Below are 12,669 nucleotides of genomic sequence, written 5' to 3'. Positions count from 1 at the left end.
ACAAGGTAAAGATGTATTTGAATCTTTAAGGAAATTCATATATCGAGGGAAAATGTAGTCTGAAATATAAAGGGAAATGAAAGAAATATGCCTAGGGGTGCGACTTGGGTTGATCCCCTGCAAGCAAAATCTCTATCCAATCGCACATTGGGAATATCTTCTATTACATATATGTATGTTAAATTTATGAGGAGATCTTCTCGATGAATGGCTGGATTTCTATACTTTCAAAGTGTGTTCAGAGTTTTTTTCTTACAAGGAACCCCAATGCATTTTACAATGCTTGGGCTCGGCCTTTAGTCTCTGTCCATTCAAATTTTGACAAAAGCCTAACCTGAGCCCACCCAAATTGCACAGCTAAATTTGCATTAGCATCGACCTAAACTAAATATGAATACGAATTTACTTTTGAAGCTTTTGCAACGGATCCATGCTTGCTCACTAAAAGTAGACCAAAGAGATGTTGGGTTTCTGTACTCATGTAGAGGCAGGGCCCATTCATGTGTTGGGGTCTCTTGCTCAACACGTAACTTGAGAAAGTTGGAAGAAAGATAAAATAAAGTTGAGACTCTTGATGCTCTCTCACAAATGAGAACGAGGCAAAATTGTGTGGTCTTGGTTCATGTTAATTGATGGTGGGACCCACTCTCCACTATCCTTTTGGCTTTCTCAACAAGCCTCAATTTATTTGGGGATATAGAGCGTATTGGTATTCTGGATACACATTGGTATCCTCTTTTTGTTGAGAAGATAAGAGAAGTGAGTGGAAAAAAAATGTAATTCCTCTTTTAATAAGAGAAGAAGAAGATATTCAAGTTTCTTGGTATGTAAGCAAGAACACTTCAATCAACTGTTGTGGCTGTTGTTTTACTCTTTTGTACCAAAATTTTGGTAGGTTTTCTGAGCTCTTCAATAGTGGTTTTGGAGAGGAATACAGTAGCTTGTTTGGTAAGATGTTTTTCATGTTTTGTTAATTGAAGCACTTCTTGTTTGATAATTGTTTTGTGTATCCAAAAGAGGTTCTTGTCTCTTGAATTTATTATCCTTTAATTGGAACTAGAGAAGTTATAATCCATAGTGGAATATTTTTGGATTAGTGTCCTATGGTTTTTGTTCTTCACATTGGAGAGGTTTTCTATGTTAAAAATTGGTATGGTATATTAATCCTTTATTGCCTTAATGTGTCTCTATTATTTCTAACATACTGTTGTTGTTTTTTTCTGAGTTCTACACCCTTCATGTAGTAGTCGACTACTAAGAATAGGCAATAAGTAGTAGTCGACTATATTAATTAAGAAATCCCTACGTGAATTAATCGACTACAAGCAACATGATTTTGTTTTCCAGACCTAACAAGAGAAAACAAACAATGACACAGAAGATTGGGCGGCATAGTGATCACAATATCAACAACCCTCTTGCTGCAACTTCCTTGGCGATGATTTAGGCCGCTGAGCACTTAGAGCTCTTGGGTTTTGAAGAAGTCTTCTACCAACGTTATTACTTTAATAGTGTCTCCAGTAGTAACTAGTAAGGGCTTTATGAAGATCCAATACCCAAGCCAGAATGAGTCTGTATTCACAGTCCACACCATAGGCTTCAGGATTCTCTGCAGGCAGAGAGGGCGCCGGACAGTATCAGCACTACTAGCCACGGCAATGAATCGTACTCCTTATTAGAGCTTGCCTTTTATCGCTCTCAAAATTGTTTGCTACTGTACTTAACATACCCAGGTGTCCTTACTCCTAGGGCATGGCCTGACACGATGGTCCATGGGCCGTGCTAGGTCTGGGGTTTTAGGTCCACGGGTCATTACGATACGGCATGATCAAGCGGGTCGTGCCACTTGCGGCCCGTGGGTCGACACAACCCAGCTCGCAGCACGGCCCACGATATGGCCAATATTAATAAAAAAATAATTTTATATAATTATATAATAATATATATAGTATATAATATATTAATAAAATAAATAATTTTTTAATTTTATTATACTAATTTATTTAATTATTGTATATATAAGCAATTGTATACACAAAATTCATAGAAAATTAAAATTTTAAGTTTTTTGTCAATTTTTTTAAATAAATAGCTTTGGCTCGATGCATGGCCTAACCAGGCCCAAAGCTCGACCCACAGGCCAGCCTGGCCCGTGACACAGCACGGGCATGCATGGGCCTAGGCCGTGGGCTGTGCAGGGCCGACCCTCAAATTTTTCACTAAGGAGGGCAGCACGGCCTGTAATGGCCCACAAACCAGCACGACACGACCCACACTTTGCACGGGCCACCACATGCCAGCCCTGGCACGGCCCACTTTACACCTCTATTTACTCACTGAATAATATGTTTTTCTCCTGATTAATATGCATTTACATAAAAGTTTATATTGAAAATAAGCTGCATGCATGGCGAATTCAGTTCAGTTAATAAATATCCACTCAACCACACTTCTTCCAGTAGAAAACATATATGCTCCCTCCAATTTTGCAGTATAAATACCGATGATATCTACGCCTTCATCTCATAAGCTCCTCCATATAAAATGTTCAGACCAGATAAAAAGAACTCAATAAAAGATCAAGGCAAATAGGTTGATTCGTTAATTGTTATATTTGGGAAAGTCTACTTTAGGGCCCTGAACTATCAAGAATATATACATTTAACTCCAATTCTATTAAACTAATGTTACAGTTATGGGTAAATTTATTAAAATGTTCATGTTCTGACTTTTTTTTCATTGTTCATTGCTTTTCTATCTTTGGACTTTGGACACAAATCAACTATGGCAAAATACATCCAAAGACTATCCCCAATGAATACACTGGGGTGAGTTTATTTTGCTTAGTTTGCGTCCAAATTCCAAAGGTAGAAGAAAGATGAATAGTGGAAAAAGACAATCAGAATGTGAGCATTTTTTGTAATTTTACTCCTAAACATAGTGGGAAAAGACAATCATAATGTGACTACTCCCAAAGTCACATTTCAGCCACTCGGGAAGATAAGAAGTTGCAAGCCTTACTAATTACTGAACATCGAACGTGATGGAGAGATGGCATAAATGTGAATCAGGAATATTTGTTTGATATAAATAATGGAAGAAAACAGTCATTATTTCATATTGGCGGTGTTTGGAATCAATGTTGTTTTCTGACCGGCATTTTCTCAGAAAAAGGTGTTGCATACGAGTGTTCTTTTCCCAGAAAATGTTATTTCAGATTTTTTTTTTTACTTGGTACTGATGCGGCATGATCCGGGCACTCTTAGTTGGCTGCTGACTGGTTCCTTATTGGCGACGGATGGCACCTGAGAAGATGGAAAAGAAGGATTCCCGGGGATTTACCCGGTGGGAATACTCCGATGCTTAAGTCAGAACGCAAGGGAAAGAGGAAAAAATAGTGCGAAAGCTAAGAGTGTAGGTCGCGCTTTATCACTGTGCTCGAGAGATTAGCTCGCGAGCAAAGATGTATTCAGTTTTTGAGTATGAGAGTGCGAAAGTATTCAAAAGTCTAAAGAAGATCCCTTCCCCTTCTGCCTCAAGGGCTTTTATAGGGGCATTCTTGTCAGATCGGGCATAACCGCCACTGGGCCCCTGCCACAGCCATTACCTGCTAGGGCTGCGCAGGTGGCCGTTGCGACGTACCCCTTGCTCGGATGGGTGACACGTCTCCAAAGGGCAGGCACGCCTCCGCCTGCTGAGAGACGTGGGTGCAGACTATTGAACGGACAGGGACTGTGCCATCAGTCAAGGGACGTGGCGCAGTCTGATCAGTACGGTTTGTCAGATAGAAGCTTCCTGAGAAACGCTCGTGTTGCTCACTTGCGAGCTATTTTGTAGTGAGCTTAGGAATACTTGAGGGTTGCCCTTCTAATGACTTATTTGCTTAGGGGCTTGAGCAAGCTGGTTTCCCTAGCTCGCGAGCTAAGGTAGCCTCGGAATATCCCCTTCGGGGTAGCTCGGGGAACCACGAGCTCGTGTTGTAGCGAGCTAAGATATAGCGAGCTGCTTTATAGGCCTGTTACTTAGCCGTTACCAAATTATGATGCTAAGTTGTTGCTCATGCTGAGTCAGGTCCACGTGTCATCGTTTCGTAGGTCGGGCCAAATCATCCTCCATCAATTGCCCCCCACTCCTTGAGCTGAGAGCGTTGCCTTAGCGCAAGGAGCTCATGAAGTATGATGGACTGATTTGACTGAAATTCAAACTTGATTAATTACTCACATTAAATGCGTTCGTGGGGATCAGGAGATTTTCTGACTTTTCGAATTCCAAAAACATGTTGAAGCGGCTTTTAACTCCGGATGTCATGCAGCCATCATCGCCTCAATCATGGGAGACGTGCAGCCAATCGCTTTTCGGTTCTCAGAAGGCGTGTGGTCAGTACACCTGCGAACCGTCGAATCTGTCTTAATCTGGGCCGTTGATTCGGAGGTGTGGAGGCTATAAATAGGAGGGCCCTCAGGGTCTCATTTTCCCTCAAGCCATCTTGCTGTCTTCGGATTCTGAGGTCGCACATCAGGCATGTCTGGGTACCCATACCTTTCGGTGAGTCCCAATTACTATCAGGCATGTCTGGATACCCATACCACACTCATCATCGAGGCGGTGACCAGGATGATGATGCTCCCTCTAACTCGGGGGGAGCTTGGGAACGGGCCCCGGGGGCCCAGGAGTCCTCTGGTGACAGAGCCTCCACTTCCCGAGGAAGGGAGCCTGATACTTTTGGCCCCTCCTCCATGACAGAGGGGAGACTTAGGTCTCTAATTAGCTATTTCCACCTTCCTAGGGACCTCATCTACTGTCTTCCCACCGGTAACTTTCCGTGGGAGCATGGTCCCAATGAAATACTTATCTACCAGGAGCAGCTCGAGGCTGGCCTGCGTCTCCCCCAACACCCCTTGATAGTGGAGGTGCTAAACCATTTTAATGTCACCATCGATCTGCTCCATCCCAATGCCATTCGGAACATGGTTGGGACTATATTCTTGTGTTGTGAATACTGTCTTCCATTGAACCTCGACATTTTTTCTACTATCCTTTGCATAAAGAATGCCACTCCCGGGGCTCCACCGGAGAGGCGTCTCTACTACTTCTCTCCCCGTCGTGGCTACAAGCTCTTATACGAGCTTCCAAATAAAATTCCCGCCTGCAAACGGGATTATTTTTTGGTCCGCAACCCTAAGGGGTCGAGCTGGACCCCGACACCCGAAAAACGATGATGTCCTAGGCATCAGTTGGCTTCCTCTGTTCGGATTACTTGACCGAGGAGAAGCTCGTGCAGGCCGGCCTAAGCCCGGGTAGGTTGCCTCTTTAGGTCGCGTAGTACCTTGTCACAATGTTGTATATATACGTGTACTTTGTTCTTACTGAACTTGACACTTTTTGGTTTCTTCTTGGCAGCCATCATGTCTGGTGTTGATTCGCGCCGCCTTCTGTCAAGCAACCAGAGGCGCAAAGTAAAGAGGTCGCGCCCTGACCAGACTCCCCCCTCCGGGGGTACTGAGTTCGGGTCTTCCGAGCCGGGTTTCACCTCTCCGCCGCCCGAAGTCCCGCTGCCTCCATCCGAAGGGGGTGCCAGCGGGGCCAGCCTCGAGGAGGGCGAGCTCCCGCAACAAGAAGTAGCCCCTTCGTGTTCCTCTCGGTCGTTTCCCTATCCGCGGCTCCCAGTGGGGAACTGGGAGGGCGTAAACGACTTCGTCGTGGCTCGTAGGAGGAGCCGGAGAGCGATCTGCAACGAGGAGGTCGCTAAGTGGGGGGCGATGGAGCCTGGGGATCTTGCCGCGCTCGCCGCTTCTCACTGTATGGTGGTAAGTGGTCCTTCTATCTTCCTTTGCCCTCCTTTCCTTTTTTGTTGTCTTTTGACTCCTGTCTCTTGTTGGCAGGTAAACACCGCCATACACGCCATGGCCCTCCAGACGCATGTTCACTCCTACGACGCTCATAACTAGAAGGTTAACCTTCAGAAGCTTTAGGCGAGCTTGACCAAACTCGAGGCGACCTCCTTCACACTCGCAATGGGAGCGAGTCCCAAGAGCTGCTCGTCCGAGACCAAGAGGCGCAAATTGCCAGGCTTTCTGAAGAGAGAGCGCGTTATAGGGAGGAGTCGTCAAGGGTGGCAGCGGAGAGGGAGCTCCTTTGCCAACAGGTTCGGGATTTGGAGTCGACTCTGTTGGATCGAACTCAGAACTTTGACAACATGGTGGAGGCCGAGCGAGAGAAGGCGGTCTGGGACTTCAAAGATTCCCAAGAATATCATGACCTTCAGGTAGAATATGGCTCGAGTTCGTACCGCTCTGGGTTTAAGCTCTGTCGGTGGTTGATCTGAAAGAAATTCTCCGGGCTCAACCTCGACGGCATTACCATGAAAGGTCTGTCTCCCGAGACGGTGGACCAGGCGGAGGAAGAGGAGCCTGACTCTCCGGAGGACGAGGATGAGGAGGTGGATCCCTGAAGCTTTGGCGGCGTTTGTCTGGACTTCTGGTGGCTCCTGGGTGCCATAAACCCGGCCTTGAAAAGACCTTTTGTTGGGCGGTTGGGCCCTTTCACTCTGTCAGACTTTCCCGAGCTGTTTAGCTTGGTTATTGCTTTGTCATTAGCTATTTTTCTTTCTTTTCTTTTTTCTCTTTTTTTATGGTAATGAAATTTCTTCTTTTTTTTCTAAGTATGATGTGCTCTCTTTATTTTTGCTAAGGCGATCTCAAAACCCGAGCTTTTAGAGCTACATACCCGAAGTAGGACTTCTCGATAGTCGTTATCCTGGACTGTCCCTTAATCATTTAAGGCATCTCTAAGGTGCACGGCGAAGTGATTACCATGTGTGCCCGAACCACACTTGTTGGTTATTCCTTAGTTCAACCAACGCACTGAGACGAGCTATGTTTCATGGGGTTTAAACCCGAGTTGTTTATGCCTCTGATATTTCATACTTTGCCTTCATCACTTAAGTGGCTAAGTCTTTCTTAATGCCGAGGTCTCAGTTAGCTCAGCATTTTGGCCCTTAGGCTCTAGGAGTGACTCATGGTCTACTCAGTTGTTATAGGTAATATTGTCTTAAGTTGACAATATTCCATACTCGAGGTACTTGTTTCCCTTTGAAGGTCTCGAGCTCGTATGTTCCCTCCCCGAGCACTCGTTTCACTCGGTAAGGTCCTTCCCAATTAGACCCGAGCTTGCCAACGCCGGGCTCAGGTACCATAACTTTACGGAGGACCAGGTCACCGACATGGAGGTTCCGCTTCTTAACCCTGGCATTATAGTACCGAGCTACTCTTTGCTGGTAAGCTGCGGTCTTGATGTACGCAAGGTCTCTTACTTCGTCGAGTAGATCGAGGTTGGTACGTAGCTCATCTTCATTTGTTTTGTCATTGTATGCATCCAGTCGCAGCGTAGGTACTTCGATCTCTACCGGGATAACTGCTTCGGTGCCGTAGGTGAGGTTGAAGGGAGTCTCTCCTATGGCAGTTTTCTCCGTGGTTCGATAAGCCCATAGAGCACTGGGTAGCTCGTCTGCCCACAATCCTTTAGCTCGGTTCAAACGTGCCTTCAGTCCACGGAGGATGGATCTGTTCGTGACATTTGCTTGACCGTTTGCTTGAGGGTGTGCAACCGAAGTGAAATTCTGTCGTATCCCCATATCTTGGCACAAGTTCTGGAATTTGATGTCCTTGAATTGCTTGTCATTGTCAGAAATTAGTACCCGAGGTAACCCGAAGCGGCATACAATGTTTTTCCAAAAGAAGTTTTGGACGTTCCGGGCTGTGATTGTTACAAGAGGTTCAACTTCTACCCACTTGGTGAAGTAATCCACTGCTACTACTAAGAATTTCCTCTGGCCTGTCGCTGGTGGGAACGGTCCGAGTATGTCGATGCCCCATTGTGCGAAAGGCCACGGGCTGGTGAGATACTTGAGGTCGGCAGTAGGCTGATGGTGAATATTGGCATGCTTCTGGCATTTGTCACATTTTCTGACGAGCTCGATGGCGTCTACGTTCATTGTTGGCCAATAGTACCCCTGTCGTAGTGCTTTTTGGGTGCGGGCCCTACCCCCAAGTGTCCGCCGCACAGACCCTCATGAGTGTCATGGAGTACGAGCTCGGCTTCGGTAGGTCACAAGCAGCGCAGGTAGGGGAGCGTGTAGGATCTGCGGTACAGTCGTTCGTCTATCATGACATATTTGGCTGCCTGGCGCTCTACCCTTCTGGCCGCATTGTGATCTGCATGGAGGGTCCCGTGCAGCAAGAAGCTCGCGAGCGGGTCAATCCAGCTCATCTCTGCTTGAACGACGGGAGCGACCTCCTCTACCCCCCCCCCCCCCCCCCGAGAATGCTAGGCTGAGGCAGGTCCTCTATGTACACGGTTCTCACGGTGATATCGCTGGTGCTGGCCAACCGGGACAGAGTGTCGGCCTCAGCGTTCTACGACCTCGAGATTTGTTTGATGAAATGTAACTGGAAGTTGAGCAGAGCCTCTCTTACTTTGGCTAAGTAGGCAATCATGGTTGGTTCGCGAGCTTCGTAATCTCCTGTGACTTGGTTGACTACGAGCTTGGAATCGTTGTAGATGACAATATGCTTGGCCTTTACTTCTCTGGCTAAAGCTAGTCTAGCTATCAACACTTCGTACTCCGTTTCATTGTTGGATGCTGCGAACTCGAAGCATAGTGCGTACTCCAATTTTGTGCCACTTGGGCCGTGTAGAACTATTCCGACTCCGCTGCCCTGCTGGTTCAAGGAGCCATCTACGTGAAGGATCCAGGGCTCCTCATCCCAGTTTGCGCTTGGCCTCACTAGGAGAGATGCCGCACTGGCTGCTACCTCACGGGGCTCGGACTCAACTGACCCGGGAGCTCCGGGCTTGCTCGAACTGGGGGCCTCGTGCTCAACCGGACTGGGGACTTCGGCGCTGAAAGTGCATTCCGCAATGAAATCTGCTAAGGCTTGGGCCTTAATAGCAGTTTGCGGCTTGTACTGGAGGTCGTACTCACTGAGCTCAACGGCCCACTTCGTCAGTCGACCAAAGACATCGGGCTTAAGTAAGACTTGCCTCAGAGGTTTGTCGGTGAGGACAATAACAATATGAGCTTGGAAGTACGGACGGAGCTTTCAAGCTGCGATGACCAATGCGTAGGCTAGCTTCTCTATCTCTGGATATCTCGTCTCTGCTCCCTGCAATACTTTACTAACATTGTAGATGGGTCATTGGACCCGATCTACTTCCTTTATCAGTATCGAGCTGACCACTTCGTCACTTGTCGAGAGGAACAACTCTAAAACATCGCCCTCCTTGGGCCGGGTTAAGATTGGTATGCTAGCGAGGTATTTCTTGAGCTCGTCAAACGCGAACTGGCAGTCTTAGGTCCACTCAAACCCTTTGCTTTTAATTGCCTTAAAGAAAGGCAGACAGCGGTCTGCTAACTTGGACATAAAGCGGCTCAGGGCGGCTATGCGGCCATTCAACCTCTGAACCTCCTTCAACTTCCGGGGTGGTCTCATATCTATGATAGCCTTAATTTTATCCGGGTTGGCCTCAATGCCGTGCCGGTTGACGATGTATCCTAGGAATTTACCCGAGGCGATACTGAATACACACTTGTTTGGATTTAACTTCATTTAAATTGTCGCAGAATTTGAAAGACAGAATTCAAGTCTTGTATTAATTCGTGTGAGAATTGTGTTTTTTGACGACCATGTCGTCTACATAACACTCTATTTTTCTGCCAATTAATGGCTCAAATAGTTTATTTACAAGCCTTTGAAAGGTTTCCCCAGCATTTTTCAACCCGAAGGGCATAACCTTGTAACAATACAGACCAAACTCTGTTATGAAGGCAGTTTTTTCTTCGTCCGCCGAGTCCATCCTGATCTGGTTATAGCCCGAATAGGCGTCTGAGAAAATAAAAAACTCATGCCCCGAGGTCGCGTCCACTAGGCGGTCGATTCTGGGGAGGGGGAAGTAGTCTTTTGGGTAGGCTCGGCTTAAGTCGGTGTAGTCGACGCACATGCGCCACCTGCCGTTAGCCTTCTTTACCAGAACGGGGTTGGCTACCCAGTTCGGGTAATGAAATTCTCTTATGAAGTCAGCTACGAGGAGCTTCGCGACCTCCTCGTCGGCTGCTTTCCATCGCTCAGGGGCTAGGTTGCGTTTCTTCAATCTAACGGGCCTAACAACAGGATTAGTATTGAGTTTGTGAGTTATGAGATTAGGGTCTATGCCGGGCATTTCTACCGTGGACCATGCAAAAACATCTAAGTTTTGATGTAGGAAACTTACTAGTTCGGATCGCAGGGGTTCCTGGACTGAAACACCGATCTGAAGTGTTTGAGGTGGGTCTTCTGCTGAAGTCGGAATAGCAACTGTTTCTTCCATGGGTGCAGCTCGTTCTTCGCCTTGCTCCATAGGTCACTCCAGTTCGAGGTTGTCGGCCACCTTGGTCTATCCCTTGAGGGCGGCGACATAGCACTTGCGAGGCTCAAGCTAGTCGCCCTGCGCGACCCCCACTCCAAAGTCTGTAGGGAACTTCATTGCCAAGTAATAAGTGGAAACCACCGCCCGTAGGGAATGGGTGATCGGCCAACCTATTATGGCATTGTACGGGGAGGGGGTCGCGACCACTAAGAATTCATGGTTGAGCCTTACTACATTGGGCCATGCGCCGACTTCCACAGGTACTGTTATTTTCCCCAGGGGCTTGACTTCTTCTCCGTGGAAGCTTACTAAGGGAGTATTCGCGGGCCTCAAGTCACTTCCCCGCAGCTGAAGCTAGTCGAACACGGCTTTGAAGAGGATATCCGCCGAGCTACCTGAGTCAACGAGGACGCGCCTGACCTCGAAATCATTGATCCTTACTTTTATGACGAGCGCATCATCGTGGGGGTAGTAGACCCCGTGCTTATCGTCCTCCGTAAAGAAGATTGGTTCCTCTGTCTTCAGCCGCTTCGGAGGATTCTGCTCTTCTCTGGCAGCCTCGCGAACTGATGTCCGAGCTGCCGCCGAGGCACAGCCCGCAACGATCGAGCCTCCAACTATCATGTGGATGGTGCCCCGAACTGGCCTCTCTTCCGGGGGCTGCCTCTGTGACTGCTCTACCGGCCTGTTGCTGGACTCGGGAACATCCCTACCATGCTTCCCTTGCCGACCTGCTTTAATATTATTATTATTGTTATTGTTATTCTGTACAAAATTTCTTAGATATCCGCGACGAATGAGTTCCTCTATCTCATCGCGGAGATTCTTACAGTTCTCGGTACTATGACCGTGGTCTCTATGAAAGCTACAATATAAATTTTTATTCCTTTCATTAGGATTCCCCCTCAGGCGGGGTGGCCACTTCACGTACGGGGCATCATTGATTGCCATCAGGATTTCGGCCCGCTTAGCATTCAATGGGGTGTAGTCAGTTCGGTCCGCTACAGGGGCTCGGAACAGCTGATTCGGCTTTGCCCCCCGGGCTAAATCCTTCTTCTTTCGGTTGTCTCCTTGGCTGGAAAGTTCCCCTTCTCTCTTTCTGTTTTCGGGCGCGCTCTCGCCCTTCTGGTTGATCTCCTCTTCCGTAGCTATAAACCTGTCAACGAGCTTGAGGAATTCTATTATGGTCGCCGGCTGGTTGACAACCATGTGCCACTTGAATTCCTTGTGCGTCACGCCCTTCTTGGCTGCTGCAAGGCGCACTGCAGGGTCTAGGCGCGGTATCTGCATGCATGCATCGTTGAACCGCTTGATGTAGCCCCGGATGGATTCTCCCTCTCTCTAAACTATACTGAGAAGGCTTTCCTCAGTTCGTGGGCACCGCTTGCTGGTGACGAAGTGGGACGTGAAAGCTTGCGCGAACTGTGCCCAGCTTCTTATCGATCCAGGCGCAAGGTTTTGATACCACGTGCGGGCCACTCCTCTGAAAGTGGTGGAGAAGGCCACACACATGCAAGACTCACTGGCCCTTGCCAGGTGCATCTGTGACTGGAAAGCGTCTACATGATCATTCGGGTCGAACGACCCGTCTTACTTATCAAGAGGGGGGAGCTTGAAGTCCTTGGGCATTGGAACGGCCAAGAGCTCGGGAGACAGGGGGGATGGAACAGAAAGGAGGGGAGCTTTTACTTCACCCGAGCTTACCTCTTCCCTGCCTCTAAGTTCGGGCAGGTTATGGGTGGCGGTTCGGTGAGCTTGGCGGCGGCGTCTTTGCTTCTTGGCAGGCTCCGCGTTGGTGCTGCTCACCTCCGTACTGTCAGGGATAGTTTGCGCAGGAAGCAACTCAGGCTGCTGGTAATGGCTGCGGGCAGAGGGGTTCTGCTTAGAGTCTGCAGCCAGGATCTCGAATCGGTTCTCCAGAAGTGAAGCTTCGAACTTCGATTGCTGGGGTGACGTAGACCTGGCAAGTTGGGATCCTCCCGACCTGACCGCCTGCGGCGAGACCGGAGTGGCTGGTTTTTCCTTCCTGCAACGGGAAGAGGCTTGGCTCTTAGGGTGGTTCTGGGAAGCCTCTTCCTGGCGGGAAGAGCGTTCATTCTGGTGGCGAGACCTGGCTTTCCATGAGGCTGGGTGCTGGGGAGGGAGTTGAGGCTGAGACTGAGGCAACTGAGGGAACTGCTGCTGATAGTGATATTGAGAGACTTGGTGCAGCACCTGCTACTAGTAGAGCTGAAATTGCTGAAATTGGTGCATCTGGGCTTGCAT

The 12,669-nt window shown here is 48.1% G+C and overlaps 1 long non-coding RNA gene across 1 annotated transcript; it reads left to right on the top strand.

The window, feature by feature from the left end:
- Positions 1-610: 610 nt before the first annotated feature.
- LOC148803947 (uncharacterized) lies at positions 611-6,623 on the top strand. Its single transcript, XR_016080326.1, has 3 exons — positions 611-5,297; positions 5,401-5,807; positions 5,883-6,623. It is a non-coding gene; the product is annotated as an uncharacterized LOC148803947 (long non-coding RNA).
- Positions 6,624-12,669: the final 6,046 nt, after the last annotated feature.

The sequence above is a fragment of the Nelumbo nucifera genome, chromosome 1 (genome assembly GCF_055504915.1).
Source record: "Nelumbo nucifera cultivar China Antique chromosome 1, China Antique-T2T, whole genome shotgun sequence".
In the NCBI taxonomy this organism is placed as follows: Eukaryota; Viridiplantae; Streptophyta; class Magnoliopsida; order Proteales; family Nelumbonaceae; genus Nelumbo; species Nelumbo nucifera.
The sequence above is the reverse complement of the archived record's forward strand: the minus strand, read 5'-3'. Positions and strand labels throughout refer to the sequence as shown.